Here is a 7,953-nt window from a genome sequence, read left to right on the forward strand (position 1 = left end):
AGGCCACAGGTATGGTGTGACGTCACACACTTACTCTCGGCTATAAAACACGCCAGGTCCTGGGCTGGCTTCCTGGAGCCACTCAGGCCCCTGTGGACACATGCAGGCCGACCCGCCCGGCTTGGCAGAACGGCTGCCTAGTGCAGCCTAGAGCCCTGAATAAGTGGGTTGTTGCAAACCACCAAGTAGGGCTGGTTTGTTTTGCAGCAAAACTAACGGATGCCCCTGAGTCTGAGCACCCCCCCCCCCCCGCCGAGGAAGAGGCCCAAGCCGGGGCGGCGGCGGTGGGGGGGGGCTGCCCTTTCATCAGCACGTTGTCGTTGAAGGGGCCGGTTTAACCTCCCCCAACCCCACGTGCTCAGGTCAGGAAGGCGCCGAGCTGAAAAGAGAGCTAGCGGAGTTCGGTCTGCTCCTCTTTGAACTCTTTTGCTCGTCATCCGACCAATAGACAAAAATGGGGTTTCGCCCTCTGCCAAGCAGGCCCGTGACGATCGTCGGGAAGCTTCTGCACCAGAGGCCAGCGAGCCTCTTCCTCTGCGTGGCTGCACAGAGGCTCCTGCAGGAGGCCCTGGGCCCTTCTCCCCTCCAGGGCCTCCCAGGACCTCAGAAGGCGAGGAGTCCTTGTGCCCAGCGAGGGAGAGGGCTCAGCGCCACTGCTCGGCATCAGCCTGGGAGGCGGTTAGAGGGGCTCAGGTCTGCCTCGGTCAGGGGCGCACGTGCGGCCCAGGCCCGACAGAGGGACGGCGGACCAGGCCGGCATGCCCAGGGCCCGGCCTGAGGGGCGAGGCGGAGGGCCCCGTGGAGATCGTTTGTGGCAAATGTGGCTGGTGGGAGCCTTGCCAGGCACAATCACGAATTTCACTGCGGAAGATCCATCATCTGCAAGGCATCTTGTGCATCTCGAGACGGAGCAGTAGGACTCTGCCCAGATGGTTTAAGGGCCGCGTGTGGGAGGTCTGCGGGGGAGGGGCCGCCGCATGATTCAGGCTGTTCCAGACCCCGAGCCCCTCGAAGAGCCTGTGGCACGAGATTGCGGGCGTTTGCGAAGTCTAAACAGTTCCTGATGATCTATGAGGTTTTTTTTTTTAAACTAAAACTAAATTGTATCTACAAAAAAAGCACGTTAATGTACACACATACACACACAGACTCTGTCCAACCGCTCCCCTCCCCCCATCCAAATAAAACATTTCAGCCTTTTGGATCCGATCTCTTATTTCCTGCAGCCGCTGTGGGTGCTCTTTTGTGCGGAGAGGTTTGGTTAAGGCGAGCAGCTGCCCGCGTGCCACCGCCCTCCTGAGCTGGGCCCGCGCCGGGCAGCCATACCCTGTAGGCTGCCCTCTAAGAGCATAATTCCGTAAAAGCCAGAACAGAAAGATTCTGCTCCTTTGAATTAAGGCCTTAATACCATGCTTGATTTTTGTTTGAGATTTTCTTTTTCTTTTGAGTGGAGACAGCTTAATCTAAAAATGTCACGTGAACTCAAACTTTCCTACTCTACTATAAAGTGTGTTTTATCTTAAAACTGTGGAAAGGCCATGTCCGTGGACGGTTAATGCCCTTCTGACCAAGACAGATGTCTAAGCTCAAAGCTCGAATTGTTTGTCAAGCTGGTTTCACTTCAAATGGTGAGAATATTTGCATGACGCCCTACACGCTGTAGCTCAATCCAGCTAAACCGTCTCCCAACAGCACCACGAGACCTGCCTGCCCATCTGCACGTCACCTGGCAGGTGTAGCCCTAACTCGGAGGACTGTCCCCGTCTCTGAAACGGCCCCTCCGCTGTCCAGAGGGCCTGACCCCGGGGACTCTGCACAAGTCGCACACGCCGGGTCAGTAAGCCATCGGCCTGCATCTCTGGACGGGGAAAGCGAGGAGCAGAGACGGCCAGTGCTACGCAGAAAACCGCGCGGCACGTGAATCACTGGTTTGGGTTTGATTCCAAATCCAGGGCGTGGGCTCTTTACAAAGAGGAGAACCGAGCCAGGGCCTCTCCGCTTCTGAATGCAAAGAATCTTACAGGATGGCGTTAAGGTCAACTGCGTGGAACAGAAACAGGAATTACTTCCTTTCCATGAGTAGTTTGCCTCGCCAGTCAAGCTTTTTCCTAGTCGAGGCCAAGGCCATCGGAGGCCCATGCTGGTGGCAGGAGATCCTCCTTCCTCGGTGCTTAGCGCTCACTTATGACACCGACCAGAAAACGGAACGGACTGTAGTAGCACAGGTGCTGAAGACTGAAACCCAGAGAGGCTCAGAAGCTGGGGTTAGAAACTCTTAAGACTTTTCAGCTGCAGAAAGGTACGGGATTGAGAACTGGAAGTTTGCTAGTTTTCTGCAAAAAGAAAGTCAGTTGTGACCTTTTTTCTCTCATATAAAATAAAAAAGATTGCACACTTACACAAGTGAAAATGCTGACAGGAACCTTAAAGAAAAGATGATACCTTTGCAGGCGAAAGCACACATCCTGCCTGGGGCATCCGCCCCCAAGCTCGGTCACATTAACACTGTGACCAGATACTCTAGCTTGCTGCTCTGAAGGTTGGTTTCTTCCGAGGAGAAAGAGAAATTAACATACACTAATTTGCTAGCAAAGCCAAAACTTCAAAATTCAATATGCTGGAAGGTCAGATGATATAGACTATTAAATGTGCCAATGAGAGCACCAGCTCAGCAAGAAATCCACATTGCTGCCATCCACCCATCCATCTATCCATCCTGCCATCCATCCACCCATCCATCCATCCATCTATTGATCCATCCATCCTTCCATCCATTTATCCATCATCCATCTATCCACGGGACTCTTAGTTACTCAACACCTGCTATGTGCCCAGCATAGTTTCAGGAGCTCTAGTAACAGAACTGAATAGAATGGGCAGACTTCTCTGTTTGGAGCCTTTTCTAGTTGAGGACCTTTCTGCTGTGTGTGGAGGCATTACCAGGTCTCTGCACTCTTGCAGAGGGTCAGCATGTGGCAGCTCCACGTGTTAGGACGCCACTCGAGTGTCCAGTCCTGGGCACATGCCGGGAGAGTAGAGTTTTCATCACAGGCCCGACGGATCTTTTGAATTTTTTCTTGGAAGCAAGAATTTTAAAGGAAATATACTGCAAAACCCATGGCCTCCCCCAAATACAGCAAGCACAGACCGTGGTGTGGAAACGCGGTAACTCAGCGCCAGGCACTGCTCTTCCCAGAGTGCGTGGCGGAGCCCTGGGTCTGAGGCCCCTCTAGGAGAGTTACTTCTCGGGGTCCACCCTGTGGCTGTCCTCAGATACTGCTTGTTTTCTCCTGTCTGGGCCAGAATTCCACACACGAATGTTCATGGCAGCTTTTTTCCTAATCATCAAAGAGCAATGAACAGATAAGTCAACGCGGTCTACTCAATACCGTGCCATATCAGTTGACCCTAAGAGGAATAAAGTACCGGTACAGGCCGTGACCAGGAGAAACCTTGAAAACCTTATGCCAGCGAAAGAAGCCAGTCACAAAAGTCCACTTTTGTGGTTCCATTTGCGGGAAGGGTCCAGAAGGCCGGTCCCTGGAGAAGGAAGCAGATGCGAGTGTGCTGAGGGCGGGAGGGGCGGGGGACGAGGCGCGAGAACGCTGAGGTTTAGGCCGAGGAGCAGGTTCTGAACCCCGCGCGGATGCTGCACACGCCGCGAATGTACAAAGAGCCCCCGAATCGTGCGCTTAAATAGGCCAGGTCTAAGGCTTGGGGGTTACGTCGCCACAAAGCTGTCCCCAGCGCAAAGCTGAGCCCTGCCACACCGACATCGCGGCGACTCGGCATGTCACTGTGTGTGCTCCCGGAGGCGTCAACAGTGACGATGGCCACCGGGGTCCCGTCCTGGAGGAAAAAGGATTGGCAATGCTTTTGTAAACCGAACTGCAAGTAGGACACACCTCCAGGAAATCCATGGCAGGAGCCACACGAAAGAAGCGCGGAGAACCTCAGGTGTAACTACCCTTTCACCCCACCTCTCAGCGCGGCGGGCAGAGCCCAGGGAAGTGCCACGGCGGACACAGACGGAAACTCCTGGAACTCTGCCCTCGAGCGCCCGGCCAGGTGGCCTTGCCCCGGGGAGGAGGTTGCCCTCCGAAGGTGCAGCCGTCCGTGCCCACGTCATGAGCAACCTCACCCACTTTGTCCATACTCTGTGGGTCCTGGACTGGTGGACACTCCGGAAGTCTCTGTTGAATGAATGAAGGAGTAAATGAACAAATGAAAGCCTATGGATTCGTTCTCGCCTCCCATCTCCTCTCATTCATCCTGTAGTGTGGACACAGCCCTGGGCAACTGGGGGGCCCGTTGTCTGGCTGCTTATCCCCACGATAGACGTTTCAACCCAGAACAAGAGGTGTTTTCTTACCAAATGCGTGGTGGGCATATTTGCCCCTGTCCACAGACTGGTGTGTATAAGACACCACTTCCTCGTTCTGAAAGTGAGCTGACGGCAGCAGGAGGCCCCACTCTGGTGACGGGAGCCACAGGGCCAACTCAGGGTGTCCCTGTCACTGCACAGGAGGGGTGGGGACTGCCAACAGCATCGGAGTCCTGTAGACACGCTCCTAGGCTTTCTGGTCACTGATCCAGGAGGTCACTGCTCTCCTCTGACTATGACCCCTCTGCCCCCTGAGCCACACCCAAGCCAACAATGTCCCCTCGCTCTAGGACAGTCACCTCCATAGAGCTCTCTGGCTGGCCTTCCTGTCCCTCACACACTGGCCAACCCTGAGGCTCTTTACCAGGACTTGCCCATAACTGTCCACCCGCCACCAGCAGCCCGGGGACGGAGGGGCAGGGTAGAAGGGACCCACTGCACAGGGGCCCTGCCATCCGCCTCCCCAAGCTCGACAGCTTGCTCGTTGCCTGTTGAGGGGTCTTCCCTCCACTGAGGGAAGGAGAAAGGGTGGGCCAGGGGCCGAGGGAGGGGCGAGCCAAGGAAAACCCCGCCCTGGCTCAGCTTCAGAGGGCTCTCCCCCGGAATTCATGGAGCGAGACTGCTGGGGACGACTGCGCAGGTGGGAGCCTGGGGGGACCTGCAGCTCACCTCCAGCTCCGGGCCGGCCTCGGTGGTGCCGAAGGCGAGGTGGGACTGGGTGGGGACACGGCTGGACTTTCTGGAGGCCGGAAGGTGAGACGATTTTAACTCTCGTCTTCACACCTTCCATCCTGACTCTTTCTCGCCGTCGGAGTTGCTGCCCAGATGGCAGAATTTAGTCCCAGGAGAGACGGAGGGACTCTGCTCTGCTCTTCGCGGGTCAGCCTAGCCCTGAGGCCTCTGTCTTCAGAGTCTCCCCTGGGGCCACCAGGAAAGGGCACAGACGGCCAACCGTGCTGGACCGAGCCAAGCCGGAGCATGTGCTGTGGGCAGCCGGGCCCACAGCGACTGCAGACCCTGAAGGCCATGGAGAGCCACAGGGTGGGGAGGGAGGGACAGGGAGGGGCTCCTCAGCTGGAGGGATCTGCACAAGCAAGGACTCAGAACCTCCCTGAATGAGAGCATCCCGGAAGCTGGCTGGCAAGGCGGGAAAGTCCTCATGCGTTTCTGGTTGAGGCAGAGTTTGGTCCAGTGAAGTCATGGCCACAAAGAGCCAAGGGCTTCAGTGTCAAGGCTGGCTGATGTCGTCGGTTTGGAAGAAAACTGAAGCCAGAAAGCCAACCTGCCCATCTTCAAGAAGAGACCACCGTCCTATAAACAGGTTCTCCTTCGCAAAAAGTCACTTCATTACATAATCACAAGAGCAAATCTTAGTTCAAAGTCTGTAAAACATGTGATCAGTTGCATCCCACATTGACCTTGGAACTTTGGGGTTCCCTGAGGTTGCCACTCGGATGTTCGAAGGCTTGAGAGCGTTGCGAGGACACTCTTACGAGGCTGGTTCACCTCGGGCCCTCAGATGTTCGAAGGCCGGTCCTAGCTCAGCCGGAGCCTCGCTCGGCCCCCACAAGGAATGTGTGCTGCTGCTGGTGGCCTTGGTGAAACTCTCACGTCTCAGCAAACGTCGATTCATCCAACACGAGCAGAGCTGCAAGTGAGCCATTTCCTGCAGCACATCACATCCTTCGGGATGATGCTTGGTACCGCGAACCCTTCCTTACGGAGCGGTGCTGACACCGCGAGAGGCCAGTTTTCAAATCCATCCAGCGGAAGCGGAGAGAGGACACAGGTCTGCTCTGAAACCGACGATTCTAAACCTACTTCCCGATGACGGAGCTGGGTTATCAGCCTGCCTGCCTGCCTGTTTTTCTCAAATTTAAATGTACAGTAATAGTCTGCTGGCTCATTTGCTGGTACAACTGGCCTGTTTATCTGCAGTCTCTTGAGATTAGTGATCTAAAACCTGAGGTTAGAATTTCCCCTCTTCCCTGCCCTGCCTCCCTTCATCACACACTCCCTTCAGGCAGCTTGTTTTGGTTCCAGGCACCAGAGGAGAAAAAAAAATCACGTGTTCACAAGTAAACCTGCCCTTGAGTCCTACTTGGGGATGGGATCTGCCCTAGTTGATATTCAAAATAGATGATTCTCTGGGGAAACCCCATAATAATCTGCGGAAGTAGCTGGCCCGGCAGGGACAATTCCAGCCGAAACCCCCCCTGTTCTGACCCATCTGTAGAGCGGCTGCAGAGGGCTGGCTGGGGGTGGGATGGGGGCCGAGGCCGCATCACCTGCACGAGCAAAGAAACTGGTCCGTTCGGGCTGCAGAAAAAGGAGATGAAATGGAAGAGTCCTTGAACGAAGCAGCCGTGGCTCGCTTCCCCCTGGGGTCACTTGGGGACACTTTCACGGGTTATTTTTTTGCGGTCTTCTTTCCTCGTGGTGGTGGCTTTGCCAGCCTCGTCTCAGCCCCCGGGGCTTGTTCCGACCTGAACCCTTCTCCTGAGGAGCAGTTGACGTCACTGCTTACCCTGCCAAGCGCTGGTAGGGAAACAGGCGCTGACCAGCCGGTCCATTCGATACCGCCGGGGTTTTCCTCCAGGAAAGGTGTGAATTTGTGGAGGAGCCGTCATCTGTGGTCCTTCTTCGGGTAAGATAAGGAATTACAGACAGGCGTGACCTGACTTCTGGTCAATACAGAAACCCACCGAGATCAGCCCTTGGAAGCTGGAAACCAACTACAAAAGCATCGTCTGGAAGGGCCTCCCACGCGTGCAGGAGACCTGCGCTCCCTCGGGGCCAGACAGGAGGAGAAAGGACCTGCCTTTCCTTCCTGCCCCGGGACCCTTTTCTGGGTGACTTCACAGAGACCCGGGACCTCCATCTAGGTGGCTCATGCCCACTTACCATCCGGGCCCTGGCTGGACAGGCCACCTGCTTCAGGAGCCCTGCTGGATGTGAAGGCCTCTGGGGGCCAGACACCCTGGTCTACGGAGCTCTGACCCCTCCGGCGACCATGAGCATCTGGTGAGAGGACCCCCCGCGCTCTCTGAGGGGCCCTGTGTCTCCAGCCCTGGTGCAGGGCCCAGCCACAAGCGAGGCTGGAGGAACAAGGGACAAGCCACTTGCTCCACTGGCCCAAAGTCACCATCACGGCTGCAGGTGGAGCAAAGCACTGATGTGCGGGCGGCTGCTGATGTTAAAACTTCCTACATGTGTGGCTTATTCTTTTAATTGTTTTATCTTTTTAGGGCACACCCACGGCATATGGAGGTTCCCAGGCTAAGGGTCGAATCAGAGCTGTAGCTGCCGGCCTGCACCACAGCCTCAGCAACGCGGGATCTGAGCCTTGTCTGCGACCTACACCACAGCAACACCAGATCCTTAACCCACTGAGCAAGGCCAGGGATCAAACCCGCATCCTCATGGATACTCGTCGGGTTCATGACCCCTGAGCCACAATGGGAACTCCCTGTGAGAGGGTCTTTGGAGAAGGACTTAAGTGAGGTCACTGGGTGGCCCTAATTCAACCTGCCTGTGTCCCCATGAGGATTTCGGACACAGAGGGACGA

The sequence above is a fragment of the Phacochoerus africanus genome, chromosome 9 (assembly GCF_016906955.1).
Source record: "Phacochoerus africanus isolate WHEZ1 chromosome 9, ROS_Pafr_v1, whole genome shotgun sequence".
Classification (NCBI taxonomy): domain Eukaryota; kingdom Metazoa; phylum Chordata; class Mammalia; order Artiodactyla; family Suidae; genus Phacochoerus; species Phacochoerus africanus.